General features: G+C 41.5%; 1 protein-coding gene across 5 annotated transcripts in view; it reads left to right on the top strand.

Moving 5' to 3' along the window:
• SGCG (sarcoglycan gamma) overlaps nt 1-13,964 on the top strand; it is a 1,266,244-nt gene that overhangs the window by 1,026,089 nt on the left and 226,191 nt on the right. The window lies entirely within an intron of this gene.

Genomic DNA, 13,964 nt, shown 5'->3' with positions numbered 1-13,964 from the left:
CACAAGTGAAAGCTCTAAAAAAGACCAATGCAAAACATTTCGTTCAGGCACATAAGATGACATAATAACAACAATGGACATAACATAGGCCACAAACTAAGAATATTTGATGCACAAATGGAACAAAGAAAAGATGAAATAAGATTGATGAAATATGTTTTGGGATTTGAAGTACACATTTCAAATAACTGTGCAGGATAGGCGGTCTACTTCAAATCAAAGAAAAGGAAGAGCTGTAGCCTTGAAATATTAAGAGCCAAAAACAGTGCATTGTGGCCATGAAAAACCGCTAAAATGTGTCATCTTTCATACATAGTATTACCGCCATTACTAATGTTGGCTCTTTTCACTACATTACCCTCAACTACGCTGTTTCTACTGCATCCAATGTAACACATTTCTACTAAAATAACATAATGCTCCAGGCAAATGTTGAATGTATCTTTGACATATCTGACAACTATGCATGAGTTCTGCATGTAAAGTACAGCAGAACTCTGAATTGTAGACAGGTGCCCTGCAGGTTGATTGACTATTTTATTACACCCTTCCCCCCTTTTGCGCTGCAGTCCATAGAATGCAGCTGAGTGTTAGTGCCTGAAGACATAGTGTTGCATGTTTTTTAAATAATGTTATAAACTAGTAATCTCTGCTAGAATTTCAATGGTCACCTAATTTCTACTTACTATTCACATGCAAAGTAAAGCTCTTGTATTGCCATGTTGAAACACTTGTGTATAGGCACGTTACAAATGCCATATCATATCATATCATATCATGTTTGCCCAGACTATGGAATTCCGAGAGGCCTTACACCCCACAGCACTTTGAGGCCATAACAATGATTAGTACCCAGCGAGGGACAATCAGATTGTTAAAAGCGATCTGATTGGACCTCACCGGATCATTACTTCCGCTGAGTTCCTTCCCTTTCTTCACCGGCCACCATGAAAAGCGAGAAGGGATGGTATGGTAATGTTTATTTGTAAAGTGCCTATACACAAGGCAAGTGTTTCACGTATAGTCCCTCCTCCACGTACCGTGGCAGCCATTTTTTCTTTTTTTCAGTTGCACAACACCGAAGGCATCACGCAACTGTAAAAAAGTAACTATTACTACACCAGTCTAATGGGCCGCTGTACTAATAGGAATAAGCTCCTGCCGGTGGGGGGGGGCATTAACACAGTAGGTAATGCCGCAGGGCCTTCTTTAAGGCCCTCCCTTCACTCAGGTCTGTAACTATGGGTGAAAGGGAATATTACCTGATGCAGTAATGTACCCCGTCTTGGGGCGTATTGCTTAAGTAGCCACTATACAGAAATCATATTGCATAACAAAACCAAAAAGAGGTGGAAAACATCATTTATTTTTTTCAAAAAAGTTAAGGTTACTATCTGCAAAGATGTGAAACTTTTACACATTGACAATACCACATTAAGATTCACAGGCTGATTTATGGAATTATTTGCGCCAAAAAACGGGGATTTGTGCGCCATTCTGCCCGCAAATCCCTGTTTAACGAATGGGGATTTGCGGGCAAAATGGCACACAAATCCCAGTTTTTCGGCGCAAATAATTCCATGAATCAACCCCTTAGTCTGCTATTAAACAGTATATATTACAAAAAATAAACCTAACATGGTTGAAACCTTAACACATCCTCTTCTTTAAAAATAATTGTTCATTTTTTGAATGTATTGATGTTTTTGACATGCATGTTTTGTAATTGGCTGTAGGTTTGGTATGATTGGTATGAAGTGTGGTATAAATAGGTTAGTAAATAGGCTGTTGTGAACTAGAGATTCTTTCAATTGTGGGAGTATGTTTAAAGGTTATTTCAAATAAAGTGTGATTGGAGGCAGTGTTGGTTGGTGAATTTGTTTATTGGAACGGCTTAATGTTTGCCCCAAATATGCATGCGCAACCAAGCATCGTGAAGGGGCGCAAACCAATCACAAAGGGTTCGGGAAGATTCTCCCCTTGACAACATTTTTTAAATAATGGATTAAAATTGTGCACTGTATAGCACACTTTCTGTTTAAAATGGAGTAAAAAGCCACACAGTTTGCAATTGGTTTTGTATGGGAGCACATGAGAAAATTGAATAGATGCAAGTCATCAACAGTGCACAGGAGCATATTCCAATGCATTTGGATTGCCTTTGCCCACAATATATGCCTGCATAAAAAAAACATTTGCATACTGGCTGTGCTCATGCATGTCCATGCAGGTTTTACCAGTATATGCCGATATAATTAAGAATGTTGCCATATAAGGTTTTGCCAGACAGTAAAAAAATACCATGCCACATTAAGAAAGTATATTCAGACTGGCTGCACCAATGTAGGCCAATCAAACCACATAATAATACCATTTCTGCTTTATACTTAATGCATAGTAAGAAATGTCATGCCACAGTTAGAACATATGTCCAAACTAGACCACCAATGTAGGCCAGTCAAGCCACATTTATTTTTTTGGATTTTCATAACAGGCTTAATACCTGAGTTTGGTTTCCAAGCATGGATCCAGGATTCAAACATCTGTTGCACTGCATGGTCTCGCTACCAAGACCAGCACATTGCCCCTGCGCTATCCTCCATTTATCATGTATACATTACCCTTGATGCCCATCAAAAAATGCCATACCTCAATGAGAAAAATATGGTGACTGGCGTCACCAAAGTAGACCAGTTTAGCCATGTAATAACACTTACGCTTGTTTTACCATCGATGCACAGTAGAAAATGCCATGCCACAGACAGACCACATGTCTGGATTGTGGGGGTTGGGGCACATGGGGCCAGCTGTGGTCAGAGTCACAAGGAGTGGGCTAACAAGCCCTGGACCAAATTGACCAGGATTCCTGGTGGCAACTTACACACCACCAGGAAATTAATTTAAGCCCCGCACTGCCAGGTGCTGATTATTTTTGCACGTGGCACGGGCAAGGAAGCATGGCAACATTAACCAAAAATAGGACGTTTTTGGGAGCTGCTTTCCCTCCTTACTGAACCCAGGTAGGGTAGATAGACATAGATATGAACATAGATAGGACACCTGTCATACTCCCTATATGTAGACACAGACACAAGACGTCACGCAAGGCCAAGTACAAAGAGATCACCGTGGCTCATGGCCTCGGAATAAGGCATGGTAACTTCTTTAATTGGAAAGAAAACAATCTGTGGACCTCTATCCCCCTACTCCCTGTTTGGCTAATGTCTTAACAACCTGTCAATTGTCCAAGGTTGGTTAGCAGAAACCCAACCTATCAGAGTCCCTGGTGTTATGCTGCACATCAAGTTATGTGCCAACCAACCCCTTGTCTTAGAAATTACATAGTTTAACCTTTATCAATATAGGGGTGGTTTTAGGAGGAGCCATCAGACTAGTATAACCCAATTATATGTTTGAACCCTATAGAGTGTATATGTAGCCACCACCACTAATCAATCCCCATTTCCTTTAGGTTTTGTAAACCGATAAAATGTGATGACATCATTTGTGATGAAGTTGTACTACTTAAATCGTTTTTTGTAATGGATGTGCCGAGATCGGTAAGATTGTAATGCTTGAATACTCTCTCTGCCTTATTTGACTGATAATAAAGCTTGATTTTGCCTCGCATTTGGTCTACCTCATCTTTGAGTCTGGTGTGTATTGACTCAAGGTCCTCTGGGGCATTAGGGACTTTTTTGGGCCACCTTAACAGAGGAACGTCAGTTAAGTGTCATCAGATTGTTGGGGGGTCTCGATATGGCTCAAAGACTATTGAGGCAACCTGTCGAGAGTGGGATTACACGCAACAGAGAAAGGTCGACAGCGGCCCCCTTTGGAGAAAAGTACTGACTGGTCCCCACAGAGCAACACCTAGGGTGCCCTGTAAAGCAGTGGGCAGCAGGCTGATAAGGAGACTCAATGCCAAAGACTTTTAGTAGATCCATAGATGTAAGTATGATATAGGTGTGGCAAAATGAAAAAAGGCCTTTTTGTATATTTTGGGTTTGTGAAGAAGTAAAAGATTGAGAAAGTTATCTTCCAACAAGTCTTGGAAAATATCATGTGGTAAGCCACATTACAGAGCAGTAATGAGAAGAAACAGTTAGCTCACCAGGAGTTGGGAAGACAGCTGAAGTGTATTTATTTGAGTATTCATTGCTGGCGTCAGCCTTAGGTTATGAGATAGTTTAGGCTTATAGAAGTGTGTTTTTGTATATTTTGTGAAGGACGTAAAGTGGTGGTGTGGAATGAGGAGTGTGAGCCTGTGAAGGAGCATCAAGGAGGGGCTGCTCAGAGTGAGTGGCATTTGTGGGGCCACTCAGAAGGAGTAAGAGCAACAGTGAGATGGGGCTGTTTGGATCATGAGTAGTGTCTGTGGTACCACTCTAAGGGATTGAATGACGCAGAAGGTGTGGTCTCGGAAAGAGACACAAATATGTTGAGTTGTGGGGAAATATTATTGGGGAGGGGTTAGTGAAAAGGAAAAGGTGAGAGTGAATCACAATTGTGTTTATCGACCATTGGTAAGTTAAGTTTTGTACTATTATCATGGTGGACACGCCGATAATTCACATGTGCAAATCATTGCCCTGAACAAACGTGGCTCCAGCTCATTCAAAGACCTTAATGTATGGGAATCAGTCTTTGGCAACTTTGATCTGGTTCTTTTTCAGGAAACATGACTGATGAGAGGTTTGTGAGTAGATGATTTCTCAACCTTTAATCAACTGGCACTTAATGAAAAGAGTGATCCTCCATCGGGTGAAATGTTAATTGCCATTCGAAATGCAACCATACCTAAATCTTTTCTCATCAGCAATGATTTTCTGGAAGTTTGGCTATTGGCTTGATAACTAAATATGTCACTGTTCCTGTTAAGATAGCCATCATTTAAATATACTGGAACCCTGCGAAAATAACGCAGATAACCTTTCTACAATCTCTGATGTCAGTGCTATTGACTATAGAAAACATGTATAAATACTTTAGACTACTAATTGCTGGTGATTTGAACTCACAATGTATCCTTAGTAACACACAAAGCTCAAAGACAAAAGCAAGTCAAATCACCAGCAAAGGTAAACAATGGTCTATCTTCATGAGTGCTGACAATGGCAAACAGGAACATTGAGGCTGACATTCCCCCAAAACTCACCTGGAAGCAGCGAGCGAAGGGCTCCATCAATGATTACGTGTTTCGTTATAATATGATTTTCTCAAAGTGTACCAGTTTTTAAATCCTGCAGCAGGCAGTCAGTGACCATAATATGCTAGCAGCAAAATGTGCATTGTCACACAACATAAAAACAAACATATACACAGTGGAAAAAGCTGTCAATGAAGGCAAAACCCATATTAGAAAGTTCAGAAATAATGGTCTTGTCCGGAACCAAAAGATTAAACATTGGGAAACTGCAATTGACTCAGAAATACGAAAGCTATGCTGGCCAAAGCTATTCGCATACTTTCTCTTTGAGTTAGACCCTCCAAGATCAGGGAAAATAAAGAAAAATCTTAAATATTATCATGCATATGATGGTAACACAGCAGAAAAGAAAATCTATACGCTCCCCAACTGGGAAAGCAACAGCTATGCAGACTATGCAGCTAAGCTAAAGTCCACAAAAAAATGTTATAGTAACTGGTCAAGAAGCCAAAGACAGTTATGCCTCCAGAATAGTGCTTAGATCTCTGCAACAAAGTGATTCAGGAAATGTCTGCACCATAGTAAAAAAACGTGCATGCCCCAAAAGGCCTGATCCAGGGCAATGTCATCTCAGAGTCAATATGGTGTGATTTCTTTGGCAGTTTATACAAGAAATCCTCAGATGAGGTCATTAAAATTGATGAAGATGTGCCCTGGCAAGTCACCATAACAAAGGAGGGAATAACAGATTTGATTAAGAGATCTTCATCCTCTCGCAAAACTGGTTCTTTTTGACTCTCCTACCAGATTCTGAAATCTGACACAGACTTGTGGGCCTCAATCTGAGAAAGACTGTTTGGGGAAATCCTCAGACCAAAAAGTCTTCCTGATTCATGGAAACGGGCAGTCGTCATTCCACTTTATAAGAAGGGTGATCAGGCAGATTTTAAGAACTGTCGCCTGATCGCCCTGTTGGATGTCGATAGTAAGATTTTTGCAGGGCTCATACTGTCCAAACATCAATTAGGATGGATTCAGAAAGGGTATGGGCACCTCAATAAATGTCTTGCTTATGAGCATGGTATGTGTGAAATCATGGACAAAGGGAGGGGGGGCTATCCTGTATGGAGTCTGTGCTGACTTATCACAGGCCTTCCACACCATCAAGAGAAAATGCGTGTGGAGTAAATTCAAAGCTTGGAGGATACCCATGTCCCTCATGGCAATTATAATCTCGCTTCACAATACATTGAAGTTACAAGTCAGAATGAATCTGAAAGGGCACCAACCCCATGACATCATCACAGAAACGGGAGTCCAACAGGGGTGCATCATAGCCTCCTTTCTCTTTAATTTATATCTAGCAGATCTGGTAGAGGTAGTAGGTCCATCTGCCCTAAATAGCCCAAGAGTCGGGGGAGAAAAGCTAAATTGGATTGCATTCGCAAATGACCTAAATCTCCAAGATTATGCACCCATTGGACTTCAAAGAATGTTAAATGCCCTAGAGAACTATGCAAACACCAATGATTTATCCATAAATCCAGCTAAATCCAAATAGTCACATTTAAAAGGCCTACAAACAATCTCAGAATTTCATCTGGAAAGTTAATAAACAGACAGTATCAATTGCTAATGAAATCACATACTTGGGCTTCAAACTGAGGGCTTTTCTCATATTGGCTGCATTCGAGCTTGCCTTAGATATTAAGGCAGAACAGCTAATATGTCAAATTAAAAAATTGCTATTCTCTTTTTGTCGCTTCTCTCTTCTCCCCCTAGTAAGGTTGTATAAATTAAAGATAATTCCATCTTTGCTATATGGTGTCGAAGTCAGTCCAGTGACCAAGAATGTAAATTGGGCCCGGATGGAAGGCTGAATATGGAAAAAAGCACTTGGCCTCCCGATGAGCTTTCCAATCTACTGCCAAAATATGAGTTAGGTCTTCCCTCCATGCAAACCCAAGTAGATTGGAAGGTTCTTTCACTGTTTAGATTAATATGGCTTTTCCGTCCAGGATCCCTAATTGAAAGCATTAACACAGTGCTGAATAACAGCTCCAACAGCTTCTTCAACAATCTTGCATGCAAATCTTGCGAAATGCTGAAACGTAGTGAATGCACAGAGATCAATCTGATAAAGTACCCTCAAAAACTCAAAATTACCATGCTCAGAAATGATTGGATAGAAACCATATCACAGGCTTGAAATTATAAGTTCACAAAACCAATGCCTGAATTAGACAAACCAAGGGGTTATCTCACCAAGTATCTTGGGAAGTTTTCAAGCTTTACGGACAGATCAAATTTCCTAAGGTTTCGCATGAACATATTACATACTGGTGAAATAAAGTTGATTTGAAAGCAAGTATCTCCAAATAATACCTCCTGTGCACTCTGTAAAATGCCTATTTTACAGACTCTAAAACATATCATGATGGAATGTACTGGCACCCTAGAGCTAATAATTAGACTCCTGAGACACTTTGTTCACAGAGAGGAAGGACTGTACATAAATGATTTCTGGGAAAGATTAATTGCAGGGGACAAAATGTTATTACTTAATGAAGTGTTAAAAGTGTTGCACCCACCAGATTTATAGATATTTTAATATTCTAATGATCTTCTGATTTAATGAATTGCTATATATTTTTTTGTACCTTTTTAAATGTTGTAATGAATGTATCTTTTGTTATGAAAAGTCGACTTGTTTCGGCTGTAACATTATAAAAAAAAGGACAAAACTACAAAATATCATGCAGAGTGGATGAAAGTCACTGCAGGCAAAATCCTTATGGCCTGGACACAGGAGGGTACTCATTCAAGGACAGTACTGCAACACATGTGCACCTACTTGCATGCCACTTATGAGGGAACACATTTGCAGAATAGACTGAGCATATTGGAACTATGGAAAATGTTTGAGGAACAGGAGCCAGTTATGAAGGAATGGATGCTTAACCAGCATGATGAAGGGTGTATGATGCCCACCGCTCCTCCCCCTCCACAGAGCACTGACCCGTCTGCATTCTTACAAGGATTATACCCATTAAAAGGAGTAAAAGAAGCAGCAGGGTATACTAATCCCACATACCCTCCCCCCATGTATAGTAGTGAAGACATAAGTGTAGAGAAAACAAGCAACCAACTACCAATGTCTGCACAAGTAGAATATAATGAGCGCTGCAGCTTACAAGCGAAGCTCGCAGAAGCCGAGGAAGAGGTTGAGCATAAGAGACAGGCAGAGCCACAGAGATGAGAAGGTGATTTTATCAAACAAATGGATAGGAGGACAAATAATACATACATTAGAAAGAAAGACCACTGATGCTTCTAAACAAAAGGAAAGGGAAGTTAAATAAAGACAAGAGACAGAAGAGGGAAGAGTACAGGAGGGGAAAGAAAGAGAGCAAACAAGAGAGGCGAGAGAGAAGTGAAGAAGGGATGAAGAAGAATGGCAGAGGGAAAAGAAACAAGAGGCAGAAAGAGAAAGAGAAAGGAAGGAGAGACGAAAAGAAGAAAGGAGAAGGGAGAAGCAAAGAGATGCAGAAAGGGAAAGAGAAAGGAAAAAGGAGGAAGAAAGGGACATAGAGAGGTGAGATGTGGATAGAAGTAGGGAGAGGCACCGAAACAAAGTTGATGAGATTCTTAGAAAGCATCCTCTTATAGACAGGGAGGAGGAAGGAGCCATATGATAGAGTATTGGCAATCTACAGAGAAGCAGGAGGGATGGCACTAGCATAAAGGGGAGAAGGAGGGTCACTAGACTAGAGCTTGAGGATAGTGAGGACGAAGAAGACGTAGACAGCGAACATACAATGTTTGAGAATGCAGATGAACAGGGCAGGGAAGAGGAAGCTGCAAGGGCCACGTCCACAATTATGGACACAGGGAGAGAGATAGCATGGTTAGAATTAAAAGAAGGGATGAGGAGGCCAGAACTCATTGAATATCCAAAGCGCCTGAATGTGCACTCAAACAGTCTAGAAGAAAGAATGGTGTATGTGAATAGGTTGATGAATTTACCAGGACAAAACAAAATGACCACATGACAGACGCGGTGACAAAGACAAAGGGTGTGGTCACGTTATGATGTGGCACAGGGCTAACACAATTCCCCTTATTGGAGAAAGGGGGAGGGCTACCACAATATATCCATGGCCACAAATGTACAAAAACAATTTAATTTGTAAATTGCCATCACTCACATCAGGGGTGGGCAAATGGATTTGTGAATTAGATAAAATGATGGCTGTGATGACCTTTGCAGTAGGCAACATTAGAGGCCTGCTTGCTGCTATATTTGGATATCAATGAGATGATATTTGGAAATGAGCAGGATATCCTGGGATGACGGCTCAGAATACTAACCATGTTTGGCAGAGGCATTGCTAGGGGAGGGCTGAGGTGGCTTTAGCCCCGGGTCTTTCGGTTGTAGCCCCGGGTAGAAACTCAGGTGCTACAACCAAAATGCTACCTAGCCCCAAGTTGCACCAGTCCCCACTTTAGCTTAGCCCCTGGTCTTTTCCAGACCTGGCAACACCCCTGATGATTGGCCAACTTTTAACAATTGTTGAGCTGACGTATGGAGAGCACTTAGTGTACAATACCCAGACTCGTTAGACATGAGCACAATTATGATTCATAAAATGAGAGCAGATGAAGATTTGACTGCTCATATACAGGACATTCAAGAAAAATTGTGGCTTCAGATTAGAGAACCATGGGACAAAAACATAACTATTTTTTATCATATTTTATGTCAGGGACCTCCCGATGAAGTGCAAAGACAGTTGAGAAAGATTGTGGGAATGGAAGCGACGCCATGGGCAGAGATACAATTAACTATGCTTCACCATTGTCGAGAAACAAGAGAAAGACAGAAAGTTGAGGATCGCAAGATTGAGGAAGCAAAATTGGTTCTCAAGAAACTGTCGATCCTGTCAGTGGAAGGAGCATTATTGACAATTTGGGGAGAAAGTTACCATGTGCAAAGGGCACAGCCGGTGCAGCCAGGGATGAACAGACATTTTGCGGGAAGAGGAGAGTATAAGTATTTTCTTGCAGGACAAGTGTTTTCTGTCAGCCTGTTATGCCCTCAGGGCTGGTTACAATAGCTTTACAAGTGTTACATTACCCAGCACACACATCAAGAGAGTGTCTTGCAGTACTGATTTCAGAGGACTAGTTATTTCCTAATCTGGCACAGCACATTGCTAACTTTATCATAAATTGTTTGATATGTCAAAACTTCACAGCTGGGCCTATTCTGCGAACAGTGAGAGGAGCAATACCCCACCCTACAGGACCATTTCAGCATTTGCAGATCAGCTAAGGTGGATAAGCTCCAAATTTGTAACAGCTACAGGTCTTTTATATCCTTGTATGGAGCTAGTGGTCATATGTCCCTTTTCCCGATGAATCAAAGCCAGTCCAAGCACACATCCAGATGCCATATGTGCTGCAAAGTTCCTTGTACATGAGGTGTTTGCAAGATGGGGAGTGTGCGAAGTGCTCCACTTCTGACAACGGGCCACACTTTGTAAATGTGGTGTTTGAGCACATCACTATCCTTTTGGGTATAAAGTATACATTCTCATTCACCTATGTCCGACAAGCAAATGTAATTTGTGAGTGTCTCAATGGCCTCCTAAAAGAAAAAAATAGCAAGCTAAAGGAGTTTCTGGAAAAAGTTTGGTTACATTGCCTTCCTTTAGCCTTATTTGCATTACGCAACCAGCCAGGCTCTCACCATCACCTGACTCCACATGAGCTGGTGACAGATGCCAGATGCACATGCCCTTTGCTCCTCCCACTCAGGCTCAAAGTGATGCAGATAATGCTGTTACTATGTTAGGGAAGGAAATGCCCAATTATTTGACAGCTATGACGGAATCTCTTGTATGTATCGACAGGTACAGACATGGCAGGAGGGTTCGAAGACCACAGATGAAACCCAAGAACCAATTGACGCTGATAATTGGTTAAAGTGTTAATGTTGTAACTCGGGGTAAAGGTTTTGTGCAGAAACTTTACAAAGAAGTGGCACACAGCTAGTTTCGAGGATCCTTACATAGTGGAGGCTGTCACTCTGTTTGCAATGAAGGTGGAGGGCAAGGGTGCTTGAATACACCTCAGCGACATCAAGATATACAGAGGGGAGAACCCCCTGCCCGCAGGTGAACAAGACTTGAGATGACACCAGACAAGATCAATGACAATGGCCAATCAGCAACAAGAATAATAAAGACATATTGTTTCAACATATATAAGGACAGTTGGTCCAACATCCTTTAAAGACGATCACCCAAAATAAAGCATGACATTTGCAAAGTAAAGAACAAACAGCAAATGTTCCCCATAGCCATAATATTCCTTTTGGTCTTGTCCTTTTGAACACCTCCCTTTTTGGGAGCTGTGATGCTGGAAATGCATCAGAGGGACAGGGCCTCCGTATCCTTGCCCTTTACTGCTTTTTATCATGTGTTCTGTCGTGTTTTCTGCGCAGGAGTTCATGTGGGACTCCTAGCGGTGCAGCTCTCTCTTTTGGTTTTGGTGAACAGACCCATGGGATACCCTTATGGCACCCATGGGTAGGGGTGCAACCCTGTGCCCCTAGTGTATGTTTTTGGGCACCGGTGGGCGGCACACAGAGCAGGGTACGGGCTGGTGGCAGCTCCATGCTGAATTTACGAGTGCCCTGAGCGTCCTCCATTTTGGGATGTATGGTAGTGTGGGGAAGTGCTGACCAGACTGGCTGGAGCCTTCCCAACTACCGTATGTTGTGAGTACGCCTGTGGGTGGGACCTGGTTGAATGGAGTGTGTAACGAATACGCATTCTATGTTGTGGGTGTCTAGTATCTGGTGTTTGACACAATGGCTGAACAACTAAAATGGGGAAGCCATATCCTCCAAAATGGAAGCTGTGGCATACTTTTAAATAAACAAAGGCCTGAGACTTCTAGAGAACGGAAAATGCTAAATTCACAGAAATTCAGATAAGTGCAGAGCTCAGACAGTAGTCAACAACCCTAGCCAAGGGTACAGTGAAATAAGGGAAGATAAGACCGGCAGAGGGAAGGTCCAAGATAGCAATTCCCAGGACACAAGCAGTACCCTCCCAGATTAATGTAAGTTTATAAAGAGCAGAACCAACCTTTGTTAGCCAGGTGCAGTCAAATTATAAGCCAAAAGACTCCATGAATAATAACTACACTTACATTAACATTAGCTAAATTCTCAATAAATTAAGTATAAATCTATTGCAAACGTGGTCTCATCACCTGTGACTCATAATTAGGAGACACTGTCTATTCAAGACATTCTTTTAAACATGGCCAACCCGCATCACCCTAAGGGTCGCAGTTTTATTTAATGTATTGTAAGTATGGCCTTGGAGCTATCGTATTTAATGCTATTTGGCACAGACAGACCAGACATGTTTCCAAACTTCAGTGGCCAGTTTATGGTAGTTTTGAAATTGCCCACCTAGAACATTTAGAATCTGTATTGTTGAGAAAAAGGGCTAGGCCTGCAGCATTTGATGCAGTTAGAGATTGGAGGAAGGAAGCTATGCAGCAACTGAAAAGTAGAGAAAAACATGTGCGTAGACACATGACGAATGCTGAGAAAGTATTATTGCATGATCAGCAGAATCAGTCAGAATCCATTAGGCCATGGACAGGGCTTTTCAACTAGATGTGCAAAAGATATATCCCTCTCTGGATTTTCATACAGCAGACGAATTAATAAATGATTGAATGAATGTAGAACTGTTTCAACTTCACCCCCTCCTTATGTGCCTCCTCCCGTTGTTGTTCCTTCTCTTCCTGTTGTTGTTCCTCTTCCTCCTATTGTTGTTGCCCCTCCTGAACCTCCACCCGTGCCAACAGTTACCATCCCCCTAATTCTGTCTGCACTGGCAGCTGCATTGCCTCTGCTACCTATGATATGATATGATATGATTTGGCATTTATAATGCGCCTATACACAAGTGTATTGAACAAGAATTATATCAACCCTCTTTGCCAGGGGGTTCTGCTCCACCTGTAGGGCTTGAAGGGGCGGGAGCTGATCCAAGAATAGTGACTTGTGGCACAGTATCTAAAGACAGAAAGAGAGAATTGTATACGTGGGCTAAAAATTACATAGAAGAGGGTGATGAACGGGCTGTTTTAGTTACGATTTATGATCAAGGGGGTATTCCTGAACAGAATATTTTGATAGAAAAGATGGCAACGTATTTAGTTGATAAATGGAGTGATTTGACAGACATGAATGTCCCACAGGGGTTGATGGATTTGAATGTCCTTGCCCTCTCAAGGGACACTGCGGCGAAAGTATATGAGCATGTAGAGAAGGTATTTGAATTTAAAAGGGAGCTAGATTGGTTACAGAAACATGAGATGTATGATAATGGACGCCAGGCTTCAAATGTGCAGAAGCAATTTCTTCCTCCATTGAAACCAATGAGTGAAGAAATGCACATTCATGCAAGAGACGCTCTTAGATGGATTTCAGATGTTTCAATTTCTCCCATTGAAGTGCATGACACGTTTAGTAAGAATGTTCCGGCAATGCAGAGGAAAGTGTTACAGGTGATGGTTGAATATTTACAAGATGAATTTATGAAGAGAAAAGAATGTTGTCCCGCATATTTGATGGTTATTTATAAAAGAGCATTTTCGCCCGATACTGCATTGACTTCTTTGTCACTTGATTTAGCCTTGTTGCTTAATAGACGTTCAGATTAGCCTACTTTACAATTGCCGATGAGGGAGGTTCCTCCGACATTTGTTCCGAAAGAAGAGATTC

The sequence above is a fragment of the Ambystoma mexicanum genome, chromosome 7q (genome assembly GCF_040938575.1).
Source record: "Ambystoma mexicanum isolate Mex_15411 chromosome 7q, UKY_AmexF1_1, whole genome shotgun sequence".
NCBI classification, from domain to species: domain Eukaryota; kingdom Metazoa; phylum Chordata; class Amphibia; order Caudata; family Ambystomatidae; genus Ambystoma; species Ambystoma mexicanum.
Note: the sequence above shows the minus strand (reverse complement) of the source record. Positions and strands in the feature narration are given on the sequence as shown.